Consider the following 15,336-nt stretch of genomic DNA (forward strand, 5'->3'; position numbering starts at 1 on the left):
AGGAGTGGAAGGAAAGCTAGACAGCTACCTCTGTCCGGTTTTTCCAGGTCAGGGTCGTCTTCCTCCAAGGGCTTCCAGACCAGGGTTGCAGGCTCTTCATCCTCACTTGGCGGCCCGGTCTGCAGCTCAGGGAGCTCGGCCTGAAAGTCACTGCCAACATTGATGTGTCTAGAGGAAGAAGGAGGTGGACGTAAGAAAGGCAAGTGGTCAAGAGACACCTGGTGTGCAACCACGGCCTTGGACCAATCCCACCCTGACTCTGAAAGAGCAGTTGTCCTGCTCGCCGTTCCTCAGGTTTGCTGTCCTTTAACCCTAGGCCAAAACTCACGGCTTAGTGTGGGCTCTTGCTTTCCTTTTCATTGTGCCTCTCCTTTCCACCTGAAATAGATCAAAACAACGCTCCAGATGAAACTCATTCTGACAAGATGTGTCGGTAGCCTTGCTTCTCATCCTCACCACTGAAAACCCCAAGCTCCTCTGTCCCAGCTCCTCTCCATTAGGTGTCATTGCTGTGTTTTTCACTTGGAATTTCTGAGGCAGGCCCCTCTAGCAGTCTGCAGCTTCCTGAAGAAGGAAAGCTGAAGGGCAGGCACTAGAGTGCCTTGAGTCTTGGGGCCAGTGAGAAGAGCCAAGAGAAAGGCATGGAAGATGCACTACTGCAGGCTTGGGTTGGATGGAAGGAAAAGGTTCTTCAGCCAGAGGCGGCTTGGGCACTGGAACTGCCTCCCCAGGGAAGGGCTCCCAGCACCAAGGCTGAGAGAGCTCCAAAAGTCTTTGGACACTGCTCTTGGGCACAGGCTGGGATTCTTAAGGCTGTCCTGAGCAGGCCCAGGTGCTGGGCTCCATGATCTTTGGGAGTCCCTTCCAGCCCAGAAAATGCTGTGATACTGTGATTGTGTTCCTGAGAAGCACCACTCAAGAGGGCATCTCACAGCTGCCTCTGACCGTGAGGCAGAGCCAGCCCTACACACATTGAACAACACAGACAAATCTATGGCAATATCTCTCTGGAAAAGAGATGCAAGGCAGGTGGAAAAAAATCAAAAAAGCTATGAAAATAGAATATTGTTCCAGTGTCTGGAAGTGATGTAAGTATGTGAGTACAAAAGAATTGCTGCAACCAGATCATTTTGGAGGATGAAAGCCAGTATTGCAGGACAAGCCCAGCAAACTCCTTGCATGCTCTGATGGGCAGGCATCCCAGAGGAGAAGTCCCATCCTTCTGGTTTTTGAAGCTTTGCAGCAGGTGTGACCAGAGTGAGGGCGTAACAGGATTTGTGGACACTGAACCCCTGAATTCCTTCGGAATGACCAGTTGGTTTTGGGGTCACCACAACGTAGTTTTAGGACTTAAATGGGTGCCACGAACTTCTAATCAGGCGATCAGTAAACGAGAATCTACAAGTGCACCGTGACAGCTCCCTACGTCCTCTATGGAAAGGTCTGTATTTCCCCTGGAGGCAGCATTATTCCTGGAGAAGTTGCAGCCTGCTTTCATGTGCAACCTCGTCTGGAGAAAGTGACCACACGCCGTGTCTGTGGTGGTTGGTGGCAGAGCCAGCTGGAGCCTCCTGCCGTTCTGTGAGTGCTTTGGGGCCCACGGGGATTTTCTTACCTTGCACAGTGCCAAAGTGCTGTGGGGATGCCTGGCGGCAGACGAGGAGATGAGGATGTCGCTGCAGAGGCCAGCTGTGGCGCCGAGTGCAGAAGGTGGCTGCTGAGGGACAGCCCAGGAGCAGATGCTGCAGCTGCTGCTCCAGCGCTGCTCCACCAGTGTTCCACCAACGGCCGCAGGAGCAGCAGACAAGGGCAGTTGCTATGGGCACAGCCCAAGATTCCATGCAGAACCCCAGGGGAACCATGGGACAGAAACAGGGACAGGCCAACTTTGCCCCTTCTACTTCTTCTGCTGAGAGTTTGCTCTGAGGAGCTCCCCATTGGGGCTTTTCCCCTCAGTCCTCTGGACATGGAAAAGCAGAGCCGGGACAGCTCTGGCTCTCCTCTGTGCTTCTCTGTAAAGTGCCTGCAGCTGAACAGGCACAGGAGGCTGGCTCAGTCCAAGGGCCCATTCCACATTTCCTGCACTGCAGAAACATGTTCTCCTCTGGCTCTGAGAGGAGCTAGAGCTTGCAAATTGTTCCGTGCAGAACCAAGTGCAAAGCTTTCTCTCCAAGTGGCAGCATTCATCCTGCCCCCTTTCTCAATTGTCTGGTGCCCAATAATGTCACTTGATGTTTTCCCTCCTTTGGCCAGCTGAGCTGGTCTCTCACCTCAACACTCCTTCCCTGAAACTTGGAGAAACGGGATGTTTCTCAGGGCAGCTGATGGGGACACACACACTGGGGCAGCGCACCAGTCAGCACGCCATGCAGAATTTCTAGGTCTCTCTTCCAGCTCCCTTGAAGAAGGGAGAATGTTCATCTCCACTACTCTGGCACTCTTCTAAGGAAGGAACACCAAGAGAATTTCTCTTCCACACTAATGGCCTTCACCTTTGTTGGAATACTTAGGTGCCAGATATGGCAAAACCCAGCCACTTGTACTGCTTTCCTGCCTAAGGTTTAAGCAAAAGCAAATCTTGCTTCCTTCCCAGCCTGCATGTTACACCCACACCAGCCACCTGCTGGGAAAACATCTGGAATGAGGCCCACTGCAAGGCAGATACTTTGTAGGCTCCAGATCCCACCTGCACTGGCTCCAGCATGCAAGGGCAAGCTTTGGTCACTTCCCAGAAGCAGCCTGGCCATTCCCCCCTGCCTCGCCCCCTCGCCATCCTCCACAGGCCCTGCTGCCAAAGCCTTGCTAGGCAGAGCCATTTGCTGGGCTTGGTAAAAGAGTGACTTGGATTCTTCTTTGGCGCAAATACCAAAGCTGTGAGAAGTGAGAGGATCAGGTTCACAGCCGCTCTGCTTTAGCTAAGGACATTACTGGAGGCTCAGAGCCTGGTCCTTTAAAGCGAAACTGAATCTGAACTCCTGGTGTCTTTGTGGTGCATGTGGATATTTCTTTTCTAGAATCAGAGAGGTTAGAAAAGTCCTCCAAGGTGCTCAAGTCCATCTGTCCCCCAAAATGAAACAAAGTTATGTTGCTGGGCAACAAAAAGGCCTCAACCCACTACTTTTATCCCAGCAAGTACAGTGAGACAAGAGCACTCCTTTAGATCCTGTGCACTGAATTCAGCAAAGCCTCCCCAGCCACTCCCAGCTGAGATGTTCAGGAATCAAAGGAGGAAGCTCCACCATGATTTCATTGGCAGTAATGGGGACACGCCTCTGGAAGTGCTGCCAGCTGAGCCAGGGGCTGGGCCTGGGGGGGACTCCTGTGCCCCCATTGCTCTCTCAGGGCAAATGCCGTGTTTCCAACACCAAGGAAATGTAAGGAATACTGCCTCCAGGAATTTAATACAGACAAGAAGGCAAAATGGAACAAACTTTGGTTTAATGATATAGACAGATCGTGCCTCAACAAAGACAAAAAGGGGAAAGTTGAAGCATAACAAACACCAAACCTTTTACATTTATTGCTAAATCTAACACTACTAATACATCTTTAAAATACTAATGTATCTTAACTAATAAACAGAGAGATTCCTAACAGGTAAACTAAAAGAAGAATAAAGAATCCTAAAAACTTGAAAAACAGTCTTATTTCTATCTAGTCCTCTTGACGCCTAACTCTTGCTAGCCTGGGGCAAATGCAGGGCTAATTTGGCCTTTTCTTCTTGGGGAGAGGCTGTGCATCCTTGCGTGGGCGATGTCTTCTCCTGTGCTTGTTCCTTTCCTTGATGGTTTCAAACTCCCTGGAAGACAGGAAACAAACCATGCATTGTTAACTTCATACACACCATGAAGCCAAGCGCCGAGATCTCCCTTTTTGGATGAATTTCCATCTTTTCAGGCTGTTACGTATTTATTAAATTGATCAGCACCATGAGTCTGATCTTGCTGGTTTCAATTCTTTGAAATGTCTTCCTCCTTTTGCTTGATCCTAGGTTTAATTGGATCAGCAGCATCAAAGCAAGCTTTGATGCATGTGTTCCTGCTTGTATCAGCTGTGTCTTGTTGGGGCATGGCAAGGTTTCACTGGGAATGCTGGGTTTGAACGAAGCTGTTTGGGTGTCAAGTGGGCTGTAAGCTTGAGCAGGGCTGCCAGGGGCGATCCTGCAAGTGGCCTCAGTTTGCCCTGTGGTGCCTTTGGAAAGGGTCAGCGTGCCTTAGGCCAAAGGGGCAGCTGGGAGCAGAAGGAGGAGGAGCTTGCGCACCGTTGGCACTGCCCGCACGGAAAGGGGCCTCCCGCCGGCTGGGGCGGCTGGCGCGGTTGGCAGCAGGGACACTCCGCGCTGCCAGCCCGCTTGCGGCTTCTCTTCCCGGTCTCCCCAGTCTCCTTCCTGGGAGGGCTTTTCCTCCTCTTCCGTTTGCCTGCAGTCTGGAAATCAAAGAATCCTTATCAGTGCTTCCTTCCTCTCAGAAAGCTTGGATTCGCAGCGTCCACCCCAAAAATCTATTGGCCTAAGCAAATTCTTCCAAACCCAGAAGAGCTGAGAAAAGGGCTGGATATGGCAGTGGGCTGCGGCAGGCTGCCAACCCAGCACTTGGAGGAAAATACTCCCCTTTCCTACAGCCCTAAGGGGGTGGGATAAATACGTGGCTATCTCTAGTTCCTCATGTATTATTTCTACCTCTCTGCCTAACATCTATTTATCTCTGGTTTTCCACCCCACATGTCTAGGGCATGGCTTTTACATTCAGTCACACTAGTGAAGACATGTGATTACCCATTTTCTCCTACCCAAAATAATCTCTCTTTCTCCCTCTCTCTGTCTGTCTCTGTGAAGCAAATTGCTCTTTGCCGGTAAGGAAAGTATTAAAGGTACCATAGCAATGGCAGCTCCTTTTTGGGGATACGCTGGGGTGCTACAAAAGATCTCTAAAATTTGGCAGCATCTCCATGAAGGCAGCCCAGATGGCTGATGTTAGCAAGCAGTGGGGAATGAAAGGTCTGATAGGAATCTGAGGGTGCCAGCCCTTGAGAAACCGATTTGTAGAGAGTCAAAACCCATTTTGGTGGTGCTGCTGCTTTTTTGGGTCAACGTTATGCTCCAGAATTCCTTATTTTAGGGCAGCAGCACAACGAAGCCTTGGGCAGCATCTGCTGCACCTTTCCCAGTACATGGGACTGTGATTGGTGTTACCAGTCACAGCTAGAAGATCTGCCTTCTGATTCCCCAGTGGGAGACAAGCCATACCAACTTGCAGAGCAAGCCAAATAATTGTTGATTAGACACTTCTTTTAGAATGGAGTGTTCTGTCCTTTTAGCTGTCCTGGTAATATAGGCCAAATCAGTTACTAGATTAAAAGGTTGTTGATCTAGATTAAAAGGAATTTTTTTAATGCTCTGACATCAGCAGCCAACTCAGGAATTTGGGGGGTTCCTTCAATGACTTGAACATCCGACTCCCACTTCTGAGTGTTTGGATCCTTCCAAGTGATAACCGATTTGTGTGATTTTCCAGAGCCATCTGTAAAAACTGTGAGGGCTTTAAGAGGAACCTTACCTTTTAGAGAATTTGGGACTAGATGGAATATTTGTTTTAGTAGCTTGTGTTTTGGATAATGAATAGAGACTTGTCCAGGATAGCTGTCTAAAGCAAACTGAAGGTGTTCATTTGTCTGTAATAGGGATTCTAATTTCTGTAGCTGAAATGCTACATAAATGTATGTTGGGTCACACGCTGCAGGGGTTCGGAGGCGGTTCCGGCCCTTAATGATTAATTGAGCTAAAAGCTCTTGAGGGATTGTAATAGTTTTTTTTGGTGTGGCAAAAATACCTATTCTATAATTAACAATTTTTCTGTAGAAGACGGGTCCCACTGAAAAAGCAGTGCCTGGAAATGTGGGGATTTACCAAGAATAGCAAACTGGGAGGTTAGAGAGCGGTCAACGCGGTGTGCTTTTCGAGATGAGATAGCAGGTGCTACCTTTCGCAGTGCGTCGTGGGCATCGGGAGTTAAGATGCGCTGGGAAGTCAGGTCATGGCTCCCCTTCAGTAGGCTGAACAAAGGGCACAGCTCTTCTCTCGTGAGTCCAAGCAGTGGTCGGATCCAGGTGATGGAGCCACACAACTGTTGTATATCCCTTAGCATTTGAGCGTTATCTTTGATGGAGACACTTTGGGGAGTAATGGCTGGCTGACTGATTAGGAATCCAAGGTATTTCCATGGGGAGGTGTACTGGGTTTTTCAGGAGCCATATCAACACCTGCATCTTAACTGCTGTCATAGTCTTTCTGATTGCTGTGTTAAGGTAAGTCTTGTCTTGGGAGAAAATTAAAATGTCGTCCATGTAATGTAGAATTATAGCTTCAGGGAAGGCTTTCCTGATTGGAGATAGAATCCCAGCCACAAACATTTGACATAAAACAGGGGAAGTTTTCATTCCCTGTGTCAATGTGACCTAATGATATCTTTTAAAGGGTTCTTGACAGTTGATGATTGGTATCGAAAATGTGAATTTGGGAGTGCAGGACAGAGAGGGATGTTGAATAAAGTCTTTGGTATCAAGGATTGTGAGCTGCCAGTCCCTGGGAAGCACAGAAGGTGAGGAGAGGCCTGGCCGCAAGGGGCCCATGTCTTCTAAAACATCATTTACTTTCCAAAAGTCTTGTAATAACCTCCATCTGTCTTTGCCAGGATTTTTATAAAAAGACAGGGGTCAGGGACTAGTTGATGGTACAATGTGTCCTTTTAATAATTGTTCTCGCACTAGGGCGTGGAGTGCTTCTAATTTGTCTTTTGGAAAGGCCCAATGATCCACCCACACAGGATCATACCCACAGGGAGGGATCATACCTTTTCCCACAGATGGACAACAGCCATATTGAGTGGTTTAGTTTTAATTTCTTTTTAATTCCCAAGGTTTCTTTTTTTTCAACATTGTAATACAGCATCTCTATTCAAATCATTATACTCTCCTTGGTTAATTAAATATTTATTAATTTATTTTCCCCCCATAATATCAGAATGGGACAAAAGCATAGGAAGAACAACAAGCAATTACAGAAATACAGAATCTTCCCTGAGAATCCCTTGGGAACCATGTTAAAACAATGGGAAGGACATCAGCTTATAAAGACCCACAGCTGAAGATTGTGCATTGCATGTTTGAATGGCCAAAGAAGAAATTAAAACAAGGTCTTCGCTGGCCGAAGCATGGGTCTACCGGGATGCAGATTTGCAAAGTACTTCACAATTATGTCCAAAATAAATTAACTGCAGACACAATTGAATTGCAATATGTGGAGGTCTGGTTTAAATATTGGAACATCAAAAACGAAGTAGAAACAGATAAAACAAACCAAATTCTCTCTGTAACGATCAATGATAAAGACACAACAAGGAAAACCAATCAGCCAAGGTGGGTCCTATTAAATTTCCTCCCCGCTACTGCACCTCCTAACGAACCAGCTGCAGTTGCAGCTGAGTTGTTGGAGGCTTCAAATGAGTCATGTAACTGAGAGGGCTGAAGAAGTTGAAGTAGAGGTGGACATCAGAAGAAACATATAATCTATCATCCTCCTCCAGGCAAATTACAAATTCAGCCATGCAGGAAGTTCCATCCAATCAAGAAGGTCCAGCCTTCTTCACTCGAAGGAGAACCCTGGCAGTACAAAAATGTTCCTCCTGCTTCAGCAGTAAAGATAAAACAAAGGTGCCACCCCTCAGAGAGGTCCCAATGGGGGGTGCACAAGGTGGAATAGGACATGGAAATGCACCCCTCACCTCTTCAGAAGTGAGGCATTTTAAAAAGGAAATGGAGATATCATTCAGTGACCCAGTAGGTTTGTCAGAACAATTTGACCAATTCTTAGGGCCTAGGATTTACCCTTGGGGAGAATTAAATTCAATCATGCAAACCTTTTCTCTCCAGAGAAGAGAAAAGTTATTTAGACTGCAGGGATCAATATATTGTACAGAGAACATAATTTAGGACCAACTGGAGAGAAGAAATTACCATTAACAGATCCAGAATGGAACCCTAACTCAGATGAGGGAAGAAAAAGTATAGCAGAATACAGAACCCGAATTTTAAGGGGAATAAAAGAGGCAGTCCCCAGAGTTAATAACATGAAGAAAGCCTTTGGTGATGAACAAGAAAAAGATGAGAGCCCAACTGACTGTATAATTCGCTTAAGTAATAACATCCAATTATATTTAGAAAGAGATTTAGATAGTGAAGGAGGGAAGACAATGTTCTAGGTCCACTTTGTGTTACATTCTTGGCCTGACATAAAACGGAAATTAGAGAAATTAGATGCATGGCCAGAAAGAAGTTTAGATGAGTTATTAGCTGAAGCACAAGAAGTTTATGCCAGGTGAAATGAAGAGAAAATGAAGACTAAAGCTAAGATGATGGCTGCTGTCCAAATTCCTAAACCAATTAGGCAGGATGGGGAGAATATTAAATTAAAGAAACCTATTTGCTTTTATTGTAAGAAAGAAGACCATATGCAATCCTGCTGTTTTAAGACATTGAGGGACTTAAGAGATTCTCCGAGTGGACAATCAGCCCTCAGAGAATTGAAGGGGTCAGGAGCTTTTCTTCTTGGGGCACAAAATCCATCTTCAAGAGCCCTTGATAAAATCAAGGATAGGACTCCTAGAACAATTAATGGAATTATTAGTAGACACAGGAGCAGAGACAACTTGTGTAATTGAAAAACCAAATGCATGTGCCATAAGCAAAGACACTTCCAATATTTGTGCTGTTAAAGGGGAATCCTTTCCCATTCCCATCATTAAGAATGTCACTATAAAGGGTAACGGACTAACCAGAAAGGGAGATTTGTTTTTCTGCCTCCAGCAGGTAACAACTTACTTGCTCGGGATCTCCAGATACCTTTGAAAGTTGGAGTAGTTCCACAAGAAGGAAGGATGAAGGTCAAATTGTTTACTTTATCCACACAAGATGAACAACTGATTAATCCTACAGTGTAGGCCCGACCAGGTAACTGGGATAAAATGAACTTTACACCCATTGTAATGAATCTCCTTCCAGACATTAAACCAGAAAAGTACCCCAGCACCCCCTTACAAAGACCAAAAGGTATGGGCTAAAACCCATAATAACCCAACTGTGACATGATAACATACTAGAGCCATGTACTTCCACATACAACACCCCATTCTTGCTATTAAAAAGCCTGACAATGGCTACAGGCTAGTTCAAGACCTACGTGAAGTAAATAAAAGAGTGTGAGCTGTGTGCCTGTTAGTACAAAACCCTTACACCTTGTTAAGTTATCACCTACGCACTCTTGGTTCTCAGTAACTGACCTGAAGGATGCATTTTGGTCATGCCCTGTAGATTCTCCTTCTAGACACCTGTTTGCCTTCACCTGGGAAGATCCAGACACTGGAAGGAAACAGCAGCTCACCTGGACCTGGCGGCTGCAAGGGTACATGGAGTCTCCCACACTCTTCAGTCAGGTCTTGGAGAGCCTGTTCATTTCCTTTTCTCCACCCTCAGGAATACAAGTAACACAGTATGTAAATGACATACTACTCTCCAGAGAGCAAGAATCCACTGTAAAATTAGGCACCAATCAATTACTGAACTTCTAGGAGAGAATGGACTAAGAGTATCTAAATCCAAATTACAATTTGATAAACCAAAGTAAAATATTTCAGACATGTAATTGGTCATGGTACCAGAAAATTGAGTACTGAAAGGATAGAAGGAATTTTAAATTTACAACCTCCACAAAAAAAGAGCGAGGTTAGACAATTATTAGGCTTAAGGAGGTATTGTAGAATATGGATTGATGAATACACACAAAGTATCACAATTTTATATGAAAAATTAACTACATCAGAACCTATTAATTGGACCCAAGAGGATAATAAAAACTTAGAAAATTTAAAGCAAAAGATGATTCAGACCCCAGTTCTCTTTCTTCCTTCACTAGAAGAAGATTTTCACCTATACATTAAACCTATATAGGAATTACTTACGGGGTCTTGGCCCAAGAGTGGTCAGGATTCCATAAACCTGTAGCCTACTTGTCCATATTGTTGGTCCCTCTGTCCCAAGGATGGCAAGCATGCATCCAATCAATCGCTGCAGCAGCCACCCTAGTAACAGCCAGCCAAAAACTTATATTTGAGAGAAATCTGATAGAATACATATCACACTCCATCCAAACCATTCTTAAACAACGAGCAGCCAAATGGCTAACAGACTCTCATATTACACAATATGGGAGCACCCTCATCCATTCCACAAATGTAACCCTGAAAACAACCACCCACACCAATCCCGCACAGTTCCTATGTGGAATCCCCAAAAACAAGATCTCATGCACAACTGCATAGTTTTTATAAACCTGCAAACAAAAATTCGAGAAGACCTCCAAGAGAGCCCATTAGATGAAGGAGAAATCCTGTTCATTGACCGATCATCTAGAGTTGTAAATGGAAAGAGGTCCTCTGGATACTCCACCAGAGATGGAAAAGAACTGTACATGACAGAAAAGGAAAACTACCACCTTCCTGGTCTACCCAGGTATGTGAATTAGATGCTTTGGAAAAAGCATTGTACAGACTAGATGGAGGTATTGGAACCATTTATACAGACTCTAAATATGCATATGGAGTAGTCCACACATTCGGGAAAAGCTGGGCTGAAAGAGGGTTTCCCACATCTAAGGGCAAAGACGTTTTACACAAAGAACTTATATTAAAAATTTTAGAGGCACTTAAGTTACCGAAAGAAATTACAATGGTACGTGTTCCAGGTCATCAAAAGGGATCTCTGGAGAAACTAGAGGAAACATCCTAGCAGACCATGCTGCAAAGGAGGCTGCTTTTGAGGGGGAAGTAAAGGTATACAGATTTTATCCAAGACACACACCCGAGAGTACACCAGACAACACTCTTCCCATCCCTATTTTTAAAGATGATGAAAAACAGAAACTCATATCACTAGGTGGAAAGGAAGATTCTGAGGGACAGTGGCATCCTCCTGATGGCCACCAAATGTTAAATAAAGAGCTCACTCGAGAAATTTTACAGAACTTCCACCAATCCACGCACTGGGGATCTAAAGCTTTAGCAGGTCACTTTCTTCAAAATTTTGGATGTCGGGGAATTGATGAATTAGCTAATCAAATTACCATAGGTTGGATAATTTGCCAAAAAGTCAACAGAAAATTAATGAGGAGAACGAGACCTGGAAGAATTGAAATTGCAATTAGACCCTTCCAAAGTATTCAAATTGATTTCACAGAAATGCCCCATGCCCAAAGATGGAAGTATTTCTTAGTGATTGTAGATCACCTTACCAATGGGGTTGAAGCATTTCCAACTGTTAATGCCACTGCTCAAACAGTAAGTAAGGTAATCCTAGAATAGACAGTCCCAAGATATGGAATTATAAATAACATTGATTCAGACCAAAGTACCCATTTTACATCATTAGTATTGCAACAATTGGCTCAACAATTTGGAATAACTTGGAAATTACATACCCCTGGCACCCTCAAAGTTCGGGAAGGGTAGAATGCATGAATCAGACTATTAGAACAACCTGGACCAAACTGATGTTAGAAATGAAGTGGACTTGGATAAAGTGCCTACCCCTTGCCCTTCTCAGAATCCAGAGCCAACCCAGAGCTGACTTAGGTTGTTCCCCATATGAAATGTTATACAGGCTTCCCTATTTAGCCACCCCGCATCAAGTAACTGCCAAAGAGTGAGGAAATAGAAATGTGCAAAGGTATATTCAAATGATTGCCCAGAATCTAAAAGACTTAATGCAGAGAGGTCTTGTACCCCAGAACGTTCCTTTAGACTTCTATTTACATAAGATCTGCCCCGGAGACTAGGTACTTATTAAATGCTGGAAGGAACAATCCCTGACTCCATCGGGGGAAGGTCCTTTCCAAGTTCGATTGACCACAGAGACAGCCATCCAAACACAGGAAAAAGGGTGCACTTCCATCAGCCAAGTAAAAGGTCCAGTAACACCACCGCAAGATAATGAGAAACCTCCATGAACTACTGTCTACAACAGTCCTCCCCAGTGTTATCCCTGAAATTATTATATCAATTGTTATTCTCTCACTGTTTTACAGAAAAGAATCTAATGGATGTTGTAGTTACTATTTAACAAGTTATTACAAATTTTCAATTCCATTTCTCCACCAGTGAAGAGTATCATTTCCCTGAGAAATGACCTTTCCTCTCAATAACTACGTCTTTTTTTTTTTTTTTTTAATTTCCTTAGGAGAAACAACATGAATAGAACCAAGGCCAGTTCGAGGAAGGACTTTCCTGCATTTAGGTCCCTTCCTGCATCCAGGTACACTCCCATGACAACCAAGGGGTTCGAACCCAGGAGAAAAACCAGAGAGCTTGAAAGGTCTGCACCACCTATCAGAGAGTACCACGGCACTTCAATCTTCCCACTGATCCCTGAGCGAGGGAAGGGAAGGTGCGCCCTACTCCTCATACTCTCCCTCTGGATCCTGTAGATCGCCCTTGTCAGAGCCTGCGTCTGCTGCCACCAATGCTAACATACAGTGTACCTGACCAAAGGGAACTCCTACCTCATAAAACACTCATTCCAGGCACATACTTATGTAGATCCCTTTTGTTATAATATGATGACACTGAATACATGCTGAGAATCAGGCAAAAACCAGTGGATTGGTAGAAATATTGGAAATGCAAACCAGAAAAGGAATGGAGAATGTCCTGATCAAGAGAATTGGCTATATGTCAATTTTAATTATATAGCCTAAAAGGAAGATTTTTTTTAAAAAAGAAAAAAGCTTGTGAAGTTGATTTGGTTCGAGAAGTTCTAATAACTGAAAGGGAGAAACAAAAAGAGGACAATCCACTAGCTACCAATAAAAACTTATTTATTGTTTTAGCAGAACAAATTAGTAAAAATCAAAATATAACCAATTGTTGGGTTTGTGGAGGCACCTTCAAATCAGAAGCCTGGCCTCAGCAAGGAGTCAGTACTGGACCCCTCAAATGACTTAAACTAAATTATTTCCCCTCCCAAACTCCAAGAGATCAAGACAATTGGCTATTGAGGGACACAGTTCTTGGAGAAGAATGTATCTGGAGAAAAGGAAAAAGGTACACTGAGGAAGTTGTAGAAACTACCTGTAAAAGATATTTATTAACTGAGGATCACAAGATGTGGTGGATACTGAACGAACCACATACCTTTTAGTCAAAGAAGAAAATCAGAAACAAGAACTGCATATTACATCCCAATGAACAACTTTATCAGTGCTGGGACCCTAAAAGTCAGCCTTATTCAGTATTACCCCAAGTTTCTAAGCATTGGACCTCCACTTTCATCACTCCTTCACATTTTTGGGAGGCCCCCCACGGTTTATACTGGAATTGTGGGCAAAGAGCATATTCTAAACTCCCTTCTCACTGGTGTGGCAATTGTACCTTAGGAGCAATACGACCTAGCCCCTTTCTACTATCAGAAGCAGCTGGAAACCAGCTAGGAGTTCCCCTAGATGATAAATTAAAGAGACAAAAAAGATATGAAATAGGGGGAATGCAACAATGGGGCGAGGAAGAGTGGGCCACCAGAGAGAATTTTAGAAACTTACGGACCTGCCACTTGGGCTCAGGACGGGAGCTGGGGCTATCAAACTCCCATTTACATGCTAAATCACATTATTAGACTACAAGCCCTGATTCAAGTCATATCTAATCAGGCCAAGAGTGCAATTGATTTTTTCAACGCCCAACAGAAGCAAATGAAAACAGCTGTATATCAAAACTCTTTAGCCCTAGATTATTTATTAGCCAAAGAGGGTGGAATATGCGGCAATTTCAACACATCAGACTGTTGCCTGCATATTGATGACCATGGTGAAACTATTACTAAAATTACCCAAAACATCAGAAAGCTTACACGTGTTCCAGTCCGGTTTTCCCTCACTACACCTGAATAGTGGAAAAACATGTTCTCTGGGGAGTGGTGGAAGAAAGCCTTAATTATTTTTGGAGTTTCCTTAGTTAGCCTTCTCTTTCTCCCCTGCTTAATCCCATGTTTCATTCATCTAATTACCTCAGTAGTACAAAGCATGTTCGCTAGTCAAAATCTTCAAACGAGACAACATTCTATGCCTACTGTCAAGAAAATCATAAATTTCAATCCAATCAAAAGCGATAGGAAAACGGGTAAAAAGGCCCAGCAAGTTTAGATTAATTTTAAACAATTAAACGCTATCAGCAAAGAACTTTTACATTTATGTAAATGCAAAAGCCAACGACTAACATAAGAGAAAGAGGGAGGAACTGTCATTTATAAAATCCCTTACATGGCTTTTGCATTTGTGACTGGTTTATATTTGTAACTGTTAATTAGCTTTTGCATTTATAACTGTTTAAAGTTACTAGTTTGATCAAATAAAAGTGTTCAAATTAATGAAGTAAATAATATAAAATCATTATCAAGTTATACTAGCTATTCAGTAGATCCCAACTGAATGTTTAACAGTCCTGTTAAAATAGGTAGCAAAATAAGAACTATATTATTTTTATAATCCTTTGTTCTTAACCTAATTACATTATTTGTAAATTTAATTATCTCTTTTTAGTAGCCTTATACTTTCAAAGGTCCCAGTGCAGTTTCCTCTCACCAACAGCATGCAGCATTTTACAGACAATTTCTAACCCACTCCAGGTTGAACTGGTAACTTGATGCCACAGCAATGGTGCATACTAATGAGAGAGCTTCCCATCAAAAACCTCAGAGAGATCATCCCACCCCAGTGACAGCACACTCTGGGAAAGAAGATCTTACCTCATCATCTACTAGCACCAATCACCTGAGACTATGGGGGCAGAACTGCAAGTACAGACTGAGGGGACCGAGAACATCAAAGGGGCAGCCTGGCCTGAAGAGCTGTCTTTGCTGTCTTTTACTGTTCCTGGGACTGTGACTTAGCTACAGCAGGGGACCCCACACTGCAGATTTCAGTCAGTATCTCTTTTTAGAGACCTTTTTCCAGATTTGAGGGCAGACTAAGTACATTCACTGCAATGCCCTTGGGTTCTGGCCTTGGGGCCAGAGGCCAGTTCAGCTAGAGATTTCCTCAATCCTTGGGCTTGGGACTTTATCCTTTTTTTCTTTCTTTCCTTTCTTCTTTTTCCTTACCTCCCTTTTTGTTTTTCCTCTTTAAATAAACACCCTATTTTTGTTCAAATCGCCAAAGCTGTATCTTTTTACCACATTCAGCAAATTTTCAGACTTCATGCCAGCTCCTCGGAGCAAAGCATGAAATTACTCCACCAAGGC

At 43.9% G+C, this 15,336-nt stretch overlaps 1 long non-coding RNA gene across 1 annotated transcript; it reads left to right on the plus strand.

Annotated features, from left to right (window-relative positions):
• The first annotated feature begins 4,459 nt into the window (after window positions 1-4,459).
• LOC135293093 (uncharacterized) lies at window positions 4,460-15,237 on the plus strand. The gene is made up of 5 exons (XR_010355228.1): window positions 4,460-9,003; window positions 9,364-9,485; window positions 10,793-10,880; window positions 12,283-12,489; window positions 14,722-15,237. It is a non-coding gene; the product is annotated as an uncharacterized LOC135293093 (long non-coding RNA).
• The last annotated feature ends 99 nt before the right edge of the window (window positions 15,238-15,336 follow it).

This window comes from Passer domesticus, unplaced genomic scaffold (assembly GCF_036417665.1).
Source record: "Passer domesticus isolate bPasDom1 unplaced genomic scaffold, bPasDom1.hap1 HAP1_SCAFFOLD_67, whole genome shotgun sequence".
NCBI classification, from domain to species: domain Eukaryota; kingdom Metazoa; phylum Chordata; class Aves; order Passeriformes; family Passeridae; genus Passer; species Passer domesticus.